We start from the raw sequence: 19310 nt of genomic DNA on the forward strand, positions 1-19310 counted from the left end.
TGAACGGAGGTTCATAACATTATACAGGACACAGGGATCAAGACCATCCCCAACAAAAAGAAATGCAAAAAAGCAAAATGGCTGTCTGGGGAGGCCTTACAAATATCTGTGAAAAGAAGAGAAGGGAAAAGCAAAGGAGAAAAGGAAAGATATAAGCATCTGAATGCAGAGTTCCAAAGAATAGCAAGAACAGATAAGAAAGCCTTCTTCAGTGATCAATGCAAAGAAATACAGGAAAACAACAGAATGGGAAAGACTAGAGATCTCTTCAAGAAAATTAGAGATATCAAGGGAACATTTCATGCAAAGATGGGCTCGATAAAGGACAGAAATGGTATGGACCTAACAGAAGCAGAAGATATTAAGGAGAGGTAGCAGGAATACACAGAAGAACTGTACAAAAAAGATCTTCACGACCAAGATAATCATGATGGTGTGATCACTCACCTAGAGCCAGACATCCTGGAATGTGAAGACAAGTGGGCCTTACAAAGCACTACTACGAACAAAGCTAGTGGAGGTGACGGAATTCCAGTTGAGCTATTCCAAATCCTGAAAAATGATGCTGTGAAAGTGCTGCACTTAATATGCCAGCAAATTTGGAAAACTCAGCAGTGGCCACTGCACTGGAAAAGGTCAGTTTTCAATCCAATCCCAAAGAAAGGCAATGCCAAAGAATGCTCAAATTACTGCACAATTGCACTCATCTCACACGCTAGCAAAGTAATGCTCAAAATTCTCCAAGCCAGGCTTCAGCAATATGTGAACCGTGAACTTCCTGATGTTCAAGCTGGTTTTAGAAAAGGCAGAGGAACCAGAGATCAAATTGCCAACATCCACTGGATCATGGAAAAAGCAAGAGAGTTCCAGAAAAACATCTGTTTCTGCTTTATTGACTATGCCAAAGCCTTTGACTGTGTGGATCACAAGAAACTCTGGAAAATTCTGAAAGAGATGGGAATGCCAGAACACCTGACCTGCCTCTTGAGAAATCTGTATGCAGGTCAGGAAGCAACAGTTAGAACTGGACATGGAACAACAGACTGGTTCCAAATAGGAAAAGGAGTCCGTCAAGGCTGTATATTGTCACCCTGCTTATTTAACTTCTATGCAGAGTACATCATGAGAAACGCTGGGCTGGAAGAAGCACAAGCTGGAATCAAGATTGCCAGGAGAAATATCAATCACCTCAGATATGCAGATGACACCACCCTTATGGCAGAAAGTGAAGAGGAACTCAAAAGCCTCTTGATGAAAGTGGAGAGTGAAAAAGTTGGCTTATAGCTCAACATTCAGAAAACGAAGATCATGGCATCCGGTCCCATCACTTCATGGGAAACAGATGGGGAAACAGTGGAAACAGTGTCAGACTTTATTTTTGGGGGCTCCAAAATCAATGCAGATGGTGACTGCAGCCATTAAATTAAAAGACGCTTACTCCTTGGAAGGAAAGTTATGACCAACCTAGATAGCATATTCAAAAGCAGAGATAGCACTTTGCCAACAAATGTCCGTCTAGTCAAGGCTATGTTTTTTCCAGTGGTCATGTATGGATGTGAAAGTTGGACTGTGAAGAAAGCTGAGCACCGAGGAATTGATGCTTTTGAACTGTGGTGTTGGAGAAGACTCTTAAGAGTCCCTTGAACTGCAAGGAGATCCAACCAGTCCATTCTGAAGGAGATCAGCCCTGGGATTTCTTTGGAAGGAATGATGCTAAAGCTGAAACTCCAGTACTTTGGCCACCTCATGTGAAGAGTTGACTCATTGGAAAAGACCCTGATGCTGGGAGGGATTGGGGGCAGGAGGAGAAGGGGACGACAGAGGATGAGATGGCTGGATGGCATCACTGACTCAATGGACGTGAGTCTTAGTGAACTCCGGGAGTTGGTGATCGACAGGGAGGCCTGGTGTGCTGCGATTCATGGGGTCGCAAAGAGTCGGACACGACTGAGCAACTGAACTGAACTGAACTGAACTGATTTTAGGAGATAAAAGATTAAAGTAACCTAGTTCAGACTTCATTGTATTATGTTCCCATTATCAAAAGATGATAAAGAAACAACTCAGGTAAACAAAACAACAACCCGGAAGATGATGAAATGGAAGCAGTCAGTGAAGAAATATTCAAGGATAAGAATGAATTAAGCCAAGGAAGAGTAGTTGGGGTTGATAAGTAAGGCAGTTGAAAATGATTTCAAGTACATAGAGAAAAATGAATACATACAAATTGTTAGGTAAAGTTATAAAGCTTCCCCCTGGAGATCTTGCAGAAATAAAGAACAGGTTATTCTCCATAACCCAGCTAAGCTTGATGCTTCCAGAATCTACATACCAATTCAAAACACCACAAAACAGTGACGTCACAAGTTTGAACACTCTCACTTGGCAAAAATATGAGAAGTAGCGCTGAAGAAGTACAGCCACGTGTCCTGATAATCCGTAAGAGAGTATGGGTTAGCAAGTGTAGTCAAGATTATCCAAAGGAGTATTAATAACTACTTCAATTACTGCTGCTATAATCTTTGGTTGTTCAGACAGCTATAAGTATCTTGACTCAACAAATACTGTATACAGATTTAACATAAATTTAAATATCCCAAGAAAATCTTCTGTTTCACCCACAAGTTAACTCTGCCAGAAAGGTACTAAGGAAAACATGTGAGTAAATGGTCACCACTCAAGCCTTTACTGTATCACTGCAAAGTGGCATGAAATACACTGTGCTAGAATACCAACAGGGTGTTACTACATTAACCCCATTAATGCACTAAATCCCCCAGGGACCTTTAGAAGACTCAGCTTTTCTCAAATCAAACCACTGCAACCACAGTCTTGAAGAACCAGAACTTGTTTAACTTTTTTAAGAGAGGCTTTAAGAACATAAAAAGAAAATAGAGGAAAAACTACTATAGTTAAGCTGGGTGGGTTCTTTAGTTTTTTTACATAGTCTAACTCCAGGTAACAGTTGTATTCCAGATAAGTCTCACAGAGAAGAGTTTAACTCTTCAGAGTTCTAACTAAACAAACAAACAAAAAAATAACTTTACAAGGTTTTTTAAAAAATTTTTTTCCTGGTGAGTTATCACTTTGGTTAAGTTCTTAACATAGAAGCACCATATAGCAGCAGTATCAGCGAGATGACAAAACAGGAAGCCTTCCCCAACAAACACACCGATTCAACAATTTATGGGTAAATTCCCCTTGTGAGAAATTCAGAAACAAGCGGCAAAAATCCAAAACCAAACGCTGGGGAGGAAAGGAGCAACAAGAACTCTTATTCACTGCTGCTGAAAATGCGATAGCAACAGTAAAGTCACATATATTAAGCTAGCCTTAAAAATGCATTCCAATATACAGTAGGTGCCGGAGAAGGCAATGGCACCCCACTCCAGTACTCTTGCCTGGAAAATCCCATGGATGGAGGAGCCTGGTAGGCTGCAGTCCATGGGGTCGCGAAGAGCCAGACACGACTGAGCAACTTCACTTTCCCTTTCATGAACTGGAGAAGGAAATGGCAACCCACTCCAGCGTTCTTGCCTGGAGAATCCCAGGGACGGGGGAGCCTGGTGGGCTTCCGTCTATGGGGTGGCACAGAGTCGGACACGACTGAAGCGACTTAGCACCAGCAGCAGCATACAGTAGGTGCAGACAAGTACTACTTGATTCCACTTATACAAGGTACCTAGAATAGTCAAATTCATAGAGTCAGGAAGTACCCTGCTAGATGCCAGGGGCCAGGCTGAGGGCAGGGGCTGGGAACTTCAATGTTTAGTGGGGACAGAATTTCAGTTTAGGAAAGTGAAAAATATGGGAGATGGTGGAAATTGCACAAAAATGTGAATGTACTTAGCACCACTGAACTGTAGTTAAATGTGGTTAAAGTAGTATGTTTTTTTACAATAAAAAAATTTAAATAATAGTACGGTCACTTTGGAAAACAGTTTGGCAATTTCTTACAAAACTAAACACACCCTTACCAAACAACTCAGCATGACACTACTTGGTACTTACCCAAATGAGCTGAAACCTTACATTCACACAAAAACCCTCACAAAGATGTTTATAGTAGTTTTATTCAAAATTGCTGAAACTTGGAAACAATCAAAACGTCCTTCAGTTGGTGAATGGATGAATGAACTGTGGTACATCCAGGCAATGAAATATTAGCACAAAAAAGAAGTGAGCTATAAAGCCATAAAATGACCTGAAGCAATCTTCAATGCACATTAGTAAGTGAAAGGCGCCAGTCTGAAAATGTTATAACTTATGATCCCAATGTATGACATTCTGGAAAAGGCAAAACTATGACGACAGTAAAAAGATCAGTGATGGTCAGGAGTGTGCACGATGGTGGAATGGAGGCAGAGGCATATAAGATTTTTAGAGCAATGAAACTATTCTGTACGATACTATAATAATGGTGGATACATGTCATTACACATCTATCAAAACCCACTGACGGTACACTGTGTAATGCTGTAAGCTGCGGGCTTTGAGTGATAACGTGTCAGTGCAGGTTCGTGGATTTTAACAAATATACCACTCTGATTCAGGCCACGATAGTGGGAATGGCTGTGCCCATGTCAGGAGAGGGGGTATGTGAGAAGTCTGTACTTTCTCTTCAGTCTTTCTGTGAACCTAAAACTGCTCTGAAAAAGTCTACTGTTAAAAAAATGGAATCAAATTAAATTTCAAAGGTACAGGTGATCTGACAAAAACCTAATTTATTAACTATTCCAACATGTTTCGTATCCTTCTTAAGGCTTAAGGTGATCACTGAGAAGAATAAAAATGAGTATCTCCCAAGTTGTGAAACAGTTACAGAAAGTGCCAGAGTGCTGACAGGCAGGCAGTTACCCAGATATTACCACAAGGGCAGCAGCTGTCTGTGTACATGAATTCTGCTAAGCTGGTAGAAGACAAAAGTCTCCTCAGTTGATAGGTATATCTTATTCTAGGGGATCATCACATTGTATGCAAATTCATTCTGACTCAAAGTCTACTTTTGTATATTGTTTGCATTGTTATGTAGACTTTAAACAGTACTTTCTATGATGAGATTTGATAATATAGCTTCAAACTGGCTGATTATTACAAGGTTATGTTATCATTTTCCATTATTAGGTATAGAAGGAATGATGCTTAAGCTGAAACTCCAGTACTTTGGCCACCTCATGCAAAGAGTTGACTCATTGGAAAAGACTCTGATGCTGGGAGGGATTGGGGGCAGGAGGAGAAGGGGACGACAGAGGATGAGATGGCTGGATGGCATCACCGATTCGATGGACGTGAGTCTGAGTGAACTCCAGGAGTTGGTGATGGACAGGGAAGCCTGGCATGCTGCGATTCATGGGGTCGCAAAGAGTTGGACATGACTGAGCGACTGAACTGAACTGAACTGAATACACTCATAATGTTCATCAAATGCCTTTACCAAATATATATATATATATATATTTAAATGCTATGTGAACATTTTAAAAGATGGAAAAAGTAATTTTAAGAGTATTGCCAAGAAAGATCTGTTTAAGAACACTGTTATTTTAAAAGCACAGCTAAGTTTTAAAATGACATTACTTCCCTGAGAATCACAGCTGCAGATGCCTTGATTCCTGTGCCAGATTAAAGAACATAAGTTAAAAAAAAAAAAAAAAAAACCTGAATGACTGCAAAACAGCTATCTCTTAAATTTTAATGAAGTAAAAGTTAAGATTTTTCTATATTAAAATTACTAATTCATATTTCCCCAACTTTCACAGTGGTTCTAAGAAATTCAATTGAAAAAAACTTGAAGCTTCTGCGTTTTCAAAAACTGCATTTTTATACCAGTTATCAATTTTCACTGGTCTAGGAGTTTTCACACACATAACTCTCTAATGATTTAAGTAATTTGTATTATGTTATATGGGCTTCCCTGGTGGCTCAGTGGTAAAGAATCCACCTGCCAATGCAGGAGATACAGGTTCGATCTCTGGTTGGGAAGATCCCCTGGTGGAGGAAATGGTAATCCACTCCAGTGTTCTTGCCTGGGAAATCCTATGGACAGAGAAGCCTGAAGGGCTACAGTCCATGGGATGGCAAAACAGTCAGACATGACTTAGCGAATAAACAACTGTTACATTATCTATAGGCCATCCATCAAGTTAATATTTTGACTATCCTGCTCAGAAAAATAAGTTTAGGGTAAAGCAATCCCTGGTGGCTCAGTGGTAAAGAATCCACCTGCCAATGCAGGAGATCCAGGTTCGATCCCTGGATCGGGAAGATTCCCTGGAGAAGGAAATGGCAACCCACTCCAGCATTCTTGTCAGGAGAATTCCACAGACAGAGGAGCCATGGGGCTACAGTTTACACAGGACTTAAGTCACTGAACAACAATTATTCCAAAACTTTTGAGGTATATTCTCTTTTGCTTCCCTCCCCCTCTGACCCCCGCCCACACTCCCAACATACACCACACAAAAGGCCTTGTGGCATTACCCTTAACAATTCATTCTACAATCTCACTTTGAACTAAGAGAAATTTCTAAAGGAATTTCCCTAATCTTTGAAATTTTTCCTGGGCAGAACCTTACCTACACCATTCTTGATGAAGCTATGTCGTTTTCTTCACCAAACCTTCCTGTGACTGTGTGTTCTGTTATGCTCCAGAAGCGACCAAAGTTTTTCCCTGGGTCTGGTCTGATTCATAACTGTTTAAAACTAGCTACTAAAACAAAAGCACCTCATCATCATCCTACTAGAGATCGTCAGATACTAGAGATAGTCCACTCATCCACATGCTACTAGTCAATCCTGACTTCTTCACCCTCCTATTTAACAGTTCTTTTGTATCTTCCTCAAATTTTTATTTCCTCAATTATATGCGACCCCTTACTCTTCATTTTTCTCTTCTTTTTCCATGGGTAGAGTCCAAAATCAAGCACAAAACTCTTAAAAATGTTTAAACAATGTGTAAGGACTCTGCAAAACAAGTAGGATGGCCATTCTTCTCTCATTGAACTTATGATGTCGTACTGTAAGTGGATGGCAATTAAGCAGATTCAATTTCCAGAATTATTTTTTCTTTTTGAAAACCCAGTGGGGGATAGGGCAGGGCTTGCATTCCTGGGTCCCTTGAAATTGAAACCCTCCAAGAGGCAGCTTTAAGTAGCCTGCCACCCCAGGGCACTGCAAGGACAGCCAGCTGAAACACACATCCACCTTCCTGAGAAAGAGGCCTATTTGCTTGTCCTGTAACTTCAGCCTGAGGGGCAGGTTTCTGCCTGCCACACATCTAAACTACAGAGGTCTTCCGGGAACAGGGTGTCATCTCTGCACTCTCCATCTGCTTGCTAGAGCTCTCGGGTAATCTCTAGAAAGGAGCTTATATACTCATCTGGAGCACAGATTTGTGTAACCGTTGCCTAGGGAACACCTCCAGATTGCCTAGGTCTGGTCTCCAACAGGGCTTATGCTTGTAGTCCCATGGGATTGTATATGATTACATGCTTCAAAAGCTGCAGCCTGAGGGTTTAGCTCCCAACCAGCCTGAATCTAGGTGCTAAAATACTCCACTTTGGGACACTGACAGGTCTTGGCACACCCTCAACTATTGGAGATTATTAAAAATAAAATAGGCTACATGAACAGTTACAAAGGCTTGAGATATAAGAGCTAGGGCAGGGTTGAATGATAAGGTTTATCTCTTACACAAGGCAACTCCTTCAAGACTGGAAGAGGTGGCCAGTTTATCTAATGCAGAGCAATGAGCAGAGATCAAACTGCACCACTATCTTACACCATACCAAAAACTAACTCAAAATGGCTTAAAAATTTAAAGGTAATACCTCAAGCTATAAAACTCCTAGAAGAAAACATACATGGTAATCTCATTGACATCAATCTTAGCAATGACTTTTTGGATCTGATTCAAAAAGCAAAGACAACAAGAGCAAAAGAAACAAGTGAGACTCTATCAAAACTGAAAAGCTTCTGCACAGCAATTAACAAAATGAAAAGACAACATACAGAATGGGAGAAAATATTTGAGAACCATGTAACTGATAAGGGGTTAATACCCAGAACACATAAGGAACTCATACACCACAAGAGGAAAAAAAAAAATCCAATTTAAAAATGGACAAAGAACCTGAAAAGACATTTTTCCAAAGAATACATGCTCACGGCCAACAGGTATGTGAAAAGATGCTCAACATCACAAATCATCAGGGCAATGCAAATCAAAACTACAGTGAAACATCACTTCAACCTAGTGAAATGGCTATTATCAAAAAAGTCAATAAATAAGAAGTGTTAGAATGACTTGGAGAAAAGGTAACCCTCGTACACTATTGGAGGGGATATAAACTGGTGTGGTTACTGTAAAACAGAGCTCCATCTTTCTGAGAAAGAGACCAACTACTGTATGGAGTTTCCTCAAAAAATTAAAAATAGAACTACCATATGATCTAGTCATTTCACTTCTGGGTATTTATTCCATTTAAAAAATGGAAACACTAACTGAAAAAGATATATGTACCTCTATGTTCACTGCAGCATTATTTACAGTAGCCAAGATAGAAAAATAATCTAAGAATCCACTGATGCATGGATAAAGAAACTATGGTAATGACATAATGACATGAGCATTTATTATTCAGTCATTTTTAAGGTATAAAATCTTGCCAATTACAACAATGTGGATGGACCTTGAGGACATTATTCTAAGTGAAGTAAGTCAGAGAAAGGCAAATATTGTAAGATCTCACTTAAAGGTGGACTCTAAAAAAAAAAAAAGCTAAAACTTTCAGCTATAAAACATATAAATAATAGGGGTGGTAATGTACAGCATAGTGACTCTAGTTAATAAAAATGTACTACATATTTGAAAGCTGCTAAAAGCAAGATCTCAAAATGACCTAATTACAAGAAAAAAATATTGTATTACTATATGGTGACATGTTAACTACACTTATTATGGAGATCATTTTGCAATGTATACTAATATAATTTGTCAGTTGTGCCTCAATCAAAAAAAAAATGACATTCTTTCTAAGACAAAGGGAAAACAGAGACAAAAGTTGAAAAATGACAAAACAGAAAAAGCTGTATCCCTTCTGATATCATGTGATAAACTCAGATTTAAGTGTTGTTTTGGGCTTGCAAAATTTGCCCTACTATACACAAAGGAACCCCATTCAAGAAGAAACTAAAAATCCATTTTTATTAATGATTTTTGGAGGTAAAGAAAACAACATATTTACATACATGTTTACAAACATTTGCATAAAATGATTTTTTCCCTTTTTGTTTTAAAGATTGTTTTTCATTTGGCAAAAGATTAAAACATTAAATACCATAAGCAATGAAACTCAGTAACGTTATAAATTATTATTTCTTCCCTTTATCCTTTTCCCTATGTTCAATACACGTAAAGGTGATCCAAACTGATACTGATATTTAGAAGGACAATGAACTACAGGAGCATGACTAATGGTTAAACTGCCTTGTTAGGAGATAATGCTGAAGTTATGACTGCTAATTAAGAATATGAAACACAGTAATTGCATACTTACAGGGTCCCGTTTTCCTTGATGTGTTCATTGAAAGGAGGAGGAGAAACAGAAAAGGAGAGAGAGGGAAAAGGGGCAAGAAGAGGGTCATGCTGGTGGGCTGTTATTTTGGGGGGCTGGAAAGCTCCTTGGAGGGAACCATAAAAAAGCATCTGAGACATCCCCTACAATGGAAGAAAATGCCTAACACCATTCTTGCACACAAACTTGGGCTGCTGGATATTATCTCCTGAGTTCCAGTCTTCATTAAAAAGTCATGACTAAGGATACAAGAGGATGAATACATTACCTATGACCAGAAGTCACAGGTTTTGAGCTATCTTGAAAAAGTTTCTCCTGGGTAAAAGCAGCCTCTTCAGGCCTACAGAAGTAGACTGTTATCATTGCTGTTGTTGTTAATATTGGCGGGGGTGGGAGGATACAATAGAGAGAAAAGAAGGATGGATACAGATCAGTATCTTTTCTCTTTCTACCAGCATCTTTTATCTTGGAGGCAATGTCTTTTTAAATATTAGGAGATAATAAGCATTATAGAATTAAACCAGTAATACTACTATTGAATTACTTGGTTGTGTCAACCAACTAAAAGGGGAAGAGAAACAGATAAATCTTGGCATTAACTACTTTGTTTCCAAATACATGAAAGATACCCTTTTCCTAGAAATAACCAATTTATTTTGTCTTCAAGAGTTTAGTTTTTTAAAAAATATTTTGACTAATCATATTATTTTCCACTTATAAACTTCGTTATCTTTATTTGAAAGATTTTTTTTTTCAGTGAACATGATAAAATCCCCATGATCAATAATCTCTGTCTCTCTATTTTCTACACAATCCACCTACTGCTTTCTTGAGGGTGTTCCTAGGCTGATCTGCAAATAAGTACATAGTTTGGTAAAGGTTTATTCTTTAAGAATATTATGTGCTATAAACTCAGTTACAAGAGAGGGAAGTTAATTATATCTTCCTGTCAGTGCTGCTTATTTCAGGCACAAAGACTAAAATTCAGTGAAAATAACTCTACTGTCAAATATCCAGTTTTCCTAAAGTTGTAGAAAAGGTACTGGCAATGTAGACGTTTTTTTTTTAAAGGAGAGGAAATAATAGGATAGAAACTAACAAGAAAGGCTAAAAATTCAAGCCAGATAGCTTTTTGTTATCATACAGTATTAAAGTTAATATTCAGTTTGCTAAAAAATAATTTTTCTAACTCATTTTATATCAAGAGTCACTTCAGTCATATATGAATTGGTCACAGAAACCTGAAGCTATTATGGACAAACCTCACTTCAGTTAAAGAGGTATTTCAAGTGAAAAAAAAAAAAAAAGGAACATGTAGTTTTACCACATAAAAGCTATTATTGCACACTGAATCAAAGTTCAAGTAATAAACTAGCAATAACTTAAATACTACATATTTACCTAAATTTCTATTAGCTAAAAAAAATTTTTTTAATCTTCATTTTAAAAACAAGCTTAAATGAAGGTAGAAATTTAAAACAACACTTACTAATAAAGTAGAATCTGTATATTACACTTAAAATGCAAATTACAATCAAGTGATTTGGAATCCAATATTAATTCTAATGCATAAATACCTGAGTGGAGATGGTCAATAACAAAACTCCATGCAGAACACCAAATCTAAATTTCAGCCTGTTTTAGTCCTAACCATTGGTTCAACTTTCCTCATTCAATAAATGTAAACATTTAGCTAAAAATCACTTCTGTTAAGAGATAATAAATGTGAAGATTTTTAAAACAGTAAAAAAAAATACAAATCAAGCACTGCGAGGTACAGTATTTTCCTAACACAAAAACAACTACCAGAACCAGAATCACAAAATTATCTGTGGAAATTACGGAGATCTACTCCTTAAACATAAATTTTAAAATATTTTAACTGTAAAACATGCATCATTGTTTTATCCAAGTTAATTTTCCCGGACACTGTACCAAGTAGAACTTTGAAGAACAGACTAACGCTGTAAGGTTCATCAAATTAACTAACATCCAAAAATATAACATTGCTAAATACAAGTACTTAACATTAATGCTTTGGCCACTTCATGCGAAGAGTTGACTCACTGGAAAAGACCCTGATGCTGGAAGAGATTGGGGGCAGGAGAAGGGGACGACAGAGGATGAGATGGCTGGATGGTATCACCGACTCAACGGACATGAGTTTGGGTAAACTCCGGGATCTGGTGATGGACAGGGAGGCCTGGCGTGCTGCGATTCATGGGGTTGAAAAGAGTCGGACACGACTGAGCAACTGAACTGAACTGAACATTAATGTATGCAGGGAGCAATTTTTAAACCTTAACAAAGTCAGGTTGTACTTAAATACTCAGTACAGAGGTATTGTATAAGTGGCCTACTGGTGATGGAAAATATGTAAACTCTGAAGAGAGAAATTTTTCAAGCTTGTTTTACATCAAGTTATCGTAAGACTGTTCACATTTAGCACAAGGAATCAGCTTCCAGTCAAGACAGTAAAATGATACTCCACATTTTTTATCTAACATTCCTTATAGAAAATATTTGGTCTTTAGGAAATGAGAATGCCTTCTTGATACATTTTAAAACCATTTCTGGTTCTTATTCCAGATTTTGAACCTATCATACTGAGATATTTCAAATGTCAAAAGCCTTGACTGGATTTGATAAACTAGGTAGTTGTTGGGATATAACATCACTAAAAAGTAACAAGATTGATTTTTTTTTTTACACAATTGAGCTTATACCTATAAAATGAGTATGACTGATTTTTTTTTAAAACAACTGAACTTATGAATGAATAGTTACTTGTATTCTTGCCTGGAGAATACCATGGACAGAGGATCCTAGCAGGCTATGGTCCACAGGGTTGCAGAGTCAGACACTTAGCAACTCAGCACACATGCACAAGCTATTCTAGTATGCCGCTGCAGGGATTTTGAGGAATTTCCACTTTAGACCAGTTTGATGTATCCCAGGAGAAAGTCAGACTTATTTTCCCTTGAATATCTTTTTCCCCTAAACCATACTACCCAATTTAATCACCCAACTGACCTTTGATCATTTCTAACAGAAAAATGCAACCTCACAGGTCAATAAATGCCCTGTCCTATATTAAAAAGAATATGGCAGAATGCGAAGGTACCACAAGCAACTACGTTGAAGGAAAATATTCTGTATACACGAATATTTTTGCTTAAAAAAAACAAATGTTTAAAGATATTACTTTACAGTAAGGATAACTAACTAAAATATATTCTTTAAATATTTCATTTTTCCTGTGGAAAAATATCTGTGCATGATAATCTTAGGATGGCCCTATAAACAGAACTATAACCTTGGTTAAATTCATGCATGTGCCATCACATAAATCAAATAGATAATACATTTCAGACACACAAACATAACTTTTACATGGGGAGAAAAAAAGATTGATAATATGTGCCTAAAATGAATACAAATCTCCCAAATCAATTTTCAAAAATCATGTAAAAATCATTATTTCTAATTTTTAAAAAGGTATCAAAGAACTACAAAGATTTACTTACAATACACTGGACTTAATGTACAGCTTGTTCAATTTAAAAATGCCCTATTCCTTAATCCTTAATAAATCAAAAAGTTTTTTACTTAACAAGGACCAAAGAACAACCTTTGGGGAAATTAGCCAGGGACTAAATTTATCCTTACAATCAATGTTCAGCAAGGCTAACCCCGGTCCCTGATGGAGAATAAACAGGTCCAAATAAGAGATGAGAAAGTTGGATTCAAGTAGATAATAATTTGTAATTTTGGCTGAACCAAATTCCATGCTAATCCAATTTCTACCAAAATAGATAACTCACTGCGTCCTTATAAAGCATCTGGAAAATCAGTCTATAATTTTTTTTAGAAGAAAAGAACAAACAGATCTAGTAGAAAGATTTCCACATAAGACATTTACCTTGAATTTCTACTTAAAGAGCTTTTTACCTTGAATCTTTGTTATGAAATGAAGCTAAGGGAACAATTTTGAACATGGACATGATTATGAGACTAAAAAAGTCAGAATATTAAACACTTGTTTTTAATTTTATTCAAAATAACTGCCTTTAAAAAAATCTTTCATATCTAACAAACACTGGTAATAACTTATTTTTCAAATCAAACATGTTTTTTAGATGACCCCAGAAACTGAGACAGGATTCAAAGACAAGAATTTCATTTGGGAGGTAATGTCAGAAAACACTGATAAATGAATCAGAAGCGAGACAGAGAAGAGGAGGAAGAAAATAAAGAATACTTATTTAACAGTCCAGTCTTTCTGCTGCAGAGGACAATGAGGTCTAGCCCCACTGCAAACTCTAGGAAACATGCCTCAAAGTACTACCAGAAGGGTAAGGAAGCTGGAAAAATTATTCTCTGATTCCCATCCGATCTGCCCTGCATGTGGATGAGAAAATCCCAGAGCCGCAGGTACTTGCAGGACACTTTAATGCATGAACTGGAATGGTGGGAGTCAAGTGTCTGCTGCAAAGTCTCACCATCAGAAAGACTTACATACAAATAAATTTCATTTTCTGTTACAATCTCCTTACAAAGAAATAGTGCATTTTTAATGATGAAAGCAATGGATCAGAATTTTGAGGTCTAAAAGTAAACCTCCCAGGAAAGAGAAGTCTGCAGTTATTAGGAATATTTTAATCCACCAAAAGAAATCTATTTTTGCCAGAATTAATCAAAATAGACCTTTACATAAATGGTTCCCATTTTCACTGAAGCCACACATCCACATTACTATTTGAATCCAATGTGATATCTCAAAGAGTGAACACCAAAAACAAAACACAGAATAATATTATACAGTATAACATTTGTAACACACAGAACTAAAAATTAGGAGAACTGAATTCTTACACTAGCTCTTGATACTAACTAGCCAAACAAATTTATATGTCATGCTATTTATATGGGCTTAGGATTCTCTCAGTAAAAATGTGGCAATGTATGGCCTTCTTAAAATTGAGATTAAAAGAAAAACCCATGAACATATTTTTTAAATTAAAAGTATAATATGTTAAATAATAGGGTATTTCTTTATTATTGTCATAAAAAGTCAAAGGTGGAAAGGCCCTTAGGAGTCATACTATTCACTTCCAGCATACATTAAAGAGATAACCTCTGCTCTAGGAAAGACCTGTGATATGTTACAGCAAATCAATAGCAACTGACTGGCAAAGCTGAAAATGGATTCCAGTTTAAAGCTTCTAGCACCCCATAGCATCTTTCAATTGAGAGCTGGCTGGACATGTCATTGGGCAAACAGGTGAATAACACATAAATAACACTAAACACCATAGGATATTATAAAACATGAGCCAAGACTTGTAGGCCAGTGGTTTCAAATTTACCACTTATATTACCATTCACTTCATTTGGCATTACACAGAATTTAGGAATATAAAATTCTATCATCTTTTAAAATTAATAAGAACACTGGTTCCCACATCAAAACCTGAAAATGGAAAAAGCCAGTTAAAACTGTTTCCAGTTAAAAGGCTTATGATTTCCAGTCCTTTAAAAAACACTTCATATAGAGCATGAAGTTTTTGTTCTCCTTGCTTTAAAAATCCAATTCATCAGAACTAAACAAATATCAATCGAAGCTTCTTAAGTGCTAGATTCAAATGGATAAATCTTAAATGGGAAAAAAAAAAACTTCTCAGAAAAAACTATTTAAAAAATTGTTAAGGTAAGAATATTTTATTAAATCTAGTATTTAATTTTAGAACTTACAAAACTCAGCCTTGTCATGTATATGACATCATTCATATATCACTCTAATTTTCTTAGTTTTCATCTTGCTTTAATACTTTTTACTTAAGTGCATATAATATCACATTCAGTAATTCAGAGAATACTGTGGTGAAAAAATTAAAATATTTTCCAAAGTTTACATTGGCAGGCTTAAAGACCAAAACTGATATACATGGCCTTCAACAGGTTCTTCATGGTACTTGCTTTCTCTTTGGTTTCCTTATTAGGCTGATAGGGAAAAAAACAGGACTACATCTATTAAAGTTACAAACCTCAATTTATACAGTATGAGATATACCTTTAAATACAATGTGTCATTTATAATGAAAAACCAACTACACTGTATTATGGCTTTCAAAATCAGGACAACTGGCTTTAAACTTTTTTCTCATTATTTTTATAGGGTGATGGCCAAAATCTTGTATTAGAATTAAACACATATAAACAAATACTGCAAATGTGATACCCCCTAGCAACAAACCATCTGGGACCACTGGAGAACCCTTGAACAAATGACAAATCTAAAACTCTTAAGGTTCTTCACACAGGACCCAACAAACAGAACATATTAATAAACTCATGACAGGCAAACAAACTCTATCCACAACAGTGACTTAAAAAAAGCAGAGGTTCCAGTTACTAGCATTACTTTTATCAGAGGTATACAGCATGGTCAATGTGATACTGTGACATGTCACTTAGTAATATTTTGACATTAAAATAATATAACATAAAACAGGCAAGCTATTTCAATACCCTTTTCTGATAGTGATACAGCTCTGTTTTGGATTAAAGCAGAACCTCTGCTTAGGAAAAGCTAAGTCACTTTCACTAATAAGTAACAACATCAGTTTATAATCTCTCAAAGTCAGTGTTAAAAGATCAAAATCAGTGTTTACTTAAAAATGATTTCCCTTAACAGTTCCCGTAACAGTTTTACACAAATGAATTAAGTTTCATATTTATACTAATTCCATTACCTGTTTTTCAGCTCGGTGATCCATAATTTCAGATCTACACAGGTAATATGCCCCAGTGATGCTGATAGTATAGGGATTCTACTTTGAAACCCACTGATTTGGCTTTTGTTTGAATACTTAGAATGATTTTATGAGGAAAGGGCCAATTTTCATTTAGAAATTCTCATATTGAACCTTAAATGTGGAACCAGAAACTTTCATTTCTTATAATTCATTTGTCCACCTAGAAGAAGACAGAACAATTCTATTCCTTCTTATACACGGCAGTCACTCAAATGTCTGAAGAAAAACCCCTCTCTTTATTTACTCCAAAATAAGTATCACCAATACCTTTGCATTCCACTCAAGCCTTTCTACATTCTGTCTGCCTTCCTATGAACACTACAGTTCATGCATGTCACTCTTGATATGTGGCACTTACAATTTAACACAGTATAAAAGTTTTAGTCTTAGTATGAGAGTGCATGTGGTTTATTACACCCTCTAGTCAATGATAATTTTATAATTACATTAGACCTTTCAGCAACTGTATCACAGCACTTTTCAACTGATAAGTCTCTACATTGATACTTCCCCTTGATGAAGTTTTCAGTGATCCAGAGTAAATGAGAAAAGAATAGTGGAGTAATTTTTCCATCAATTTAAAGTCATTCAACTTAAGTTTAACTCTCTTTTATTCTAAGTTTATGTTTTTCCTAAATATGGAGGGAGTCTGAGGGGGTCTTAAAGTGATAGTGATGGAAGATGGTAGTTATTTTTCCAAAACCCTTTCTTTACATGGCAAAATGAAGTCTCACATTTCACAATTTCTCTTAAATCTGGTCTTCAAGTGTCCTAGAATACGAAGGTAAAAAGGTTTATCTGTAAAAGGCTTATCCTACCAGGTAAAAAACTACCACCTAGGTAGCAAAGTGCTTAGAATAATTTATATAATTTTCAACAACCAATTACAATCTCTATTCTTCACTCTTTTGGTTAATTATGGCAGCAAAGCAAAGTTCCTAATCAGCTCTAGCAAATAAAAGGACTTCAAAATGCTTTAACACTAGTTCCTAAGAGTTTCTGTTTCCCTTACCTACTTCCCAACTTATGTTTATAACCCTAAACAACATTCAAACTCAGCAACCAGACCATATATAGAAAATTAAGAGAGGGTTGGGATGACAGAAAGTCACAACCATCTGTTGCAGTTTAAAATTGCTAACCATCTAGGACAGCAAACTATGACCAGTGGACCAAATTCAGCTATCTTTTCTGTGAAAATAATGTGTCAGTGAGGCACAGACACAGTCACTTATTTCCACATTGTCTATGGCTGTGTTTGTGTTACACTGGCAAAAGTGAATAGCTGGGAAGAAACTATATGGCCTGAAAACCCCAAAATATTTATTGTGTGGCCCTTCACACAAAAACATTTACCAACCTTTAAGCTAGGATAGGGCTTCCCTGGTGGGCACAGTTGGTAAAGAATCTGCCTGCAACATAGAAGACTACCTGCAGCACAGGAGACCCGGCTTCAATCCCTGGCTCAGCAAGATCCTCTGGAGAAGGAAATGTGCAACCCACTCCAGTATTCTTGCCTGGAAAACCCCACGGACAGAGAAGCCTGGCCAGCTACGGTCCACAGGGTTGCAAAGAGTTGGACACAACTGAAGTGAATTAGCACAGCATTGCACAGTTGGCCCTAAAAGACTAATTTTAATCTAGGATAATGAACTGTTTGCTACCAAAGAAAAATTTGAGACTTCCAACAATAACCATTAACTGACTCAGGACACCTACTTTCTCTATTGGAATATCTAAACGTTGGAATCTGAATGATCCTTTTTTCCTTCTCTGTTGCCATAAAGATTTGTTGCCCACCCAAGACAGAAAGCACTTACTTACCTGCTCACTGAGCTAAACTCGAACATACATTTCTCAAGGACTCACTATGAGAATAGTGAAGAATCCATTAATATACTGCTCTGTGCAATCTAAGGTTAAAAAAAAGTTGCTGCAAATAACTCAAAAGTATATTATAAAAAAGAAACTATAGAACTACATAAAATTTCCTTTACATTTTGTATTTCAAATAAAAACACTTTTAAAGGCACTTAAAGTAGGAAAGTTTAAGTAATTTAGGTAATATTAACTGCATTAAGTAATGCAAATTAATTTCCTTTTGTATTAAAAAAAAGGATTTTCATGTATGCAGAGTTGAAATCAAAAGATAATACTTCTAATCCAATTAAATCATGCAGTTTTTTAAACGTAAGTGACATCAGAATCTCTAAAGAGCAAAGTCACAACATCAAAGGACTTTGAAACTGTAAAGTGTTTAACAGACTACCTCAGTATTTTACAGTTAAAGTTTCAATACAATATGAAATATTTATGGTGTGACAAATAATTAGTGGCAGAAGCAGAGCTAGAAACCAAAACTTCTCTATCAGTTTGGAACTCTTTCTACTTTGTGACTAAGCAAGAAAGATATGCTCATTCCAGAAAAAAGTAATATTGAAGTACTTTGGATATTTAAATGTACAGTAAACATATTCAGAGGGCTATAGCCCACTCAACCTAAAAACCCTCTTGTGTGTTTTTATTAATCAATCAACTATAAAATTACAGAAGGGAAAAAAATAATTCATTATAAAGCCACTCCTAATAGAAAGAGCAAAAGAACAACCAACTATTTGCTTAACAAATTGTCAATGATTAGAAAAAATAGTAATAGTGAAATAGGGGGCAGTATGATGAGTACTTATAAATTGCTAATTTGGTACAATCTTTCTGAAGGGTAACTTGGTCATATTTTAAAGAGCTTTGAAAGTTCTCACCTAAATAGAACTAGTCTAATATAGAATTCAAATTTCACATACAAAGATGTCCATCCCACTATTTATAATTGTGAAATATTAGAAACAACTTAATATCCAAAGAGAGAACTGGTTCAATTATGTTATATTCATACAACAGAATAATAGGCAGCCATTTT

Source organism: Bubalus kerabau, chromosome 11, assembly GCF_029407905.1.
Source record: "Bubalus kerabau isolate K-KA32 ecotype Philippines breed swamp buffalo chromosome 11, PCC_UOA_SB_1v2, whole genome shotgun sequence".
NCBI classification, from domain to species: Eukaryota; Metazoa; Chordata; class Mammalia; order Artiodactyla; family Bovidae; genus Bubalus; species Bubalus kerabau.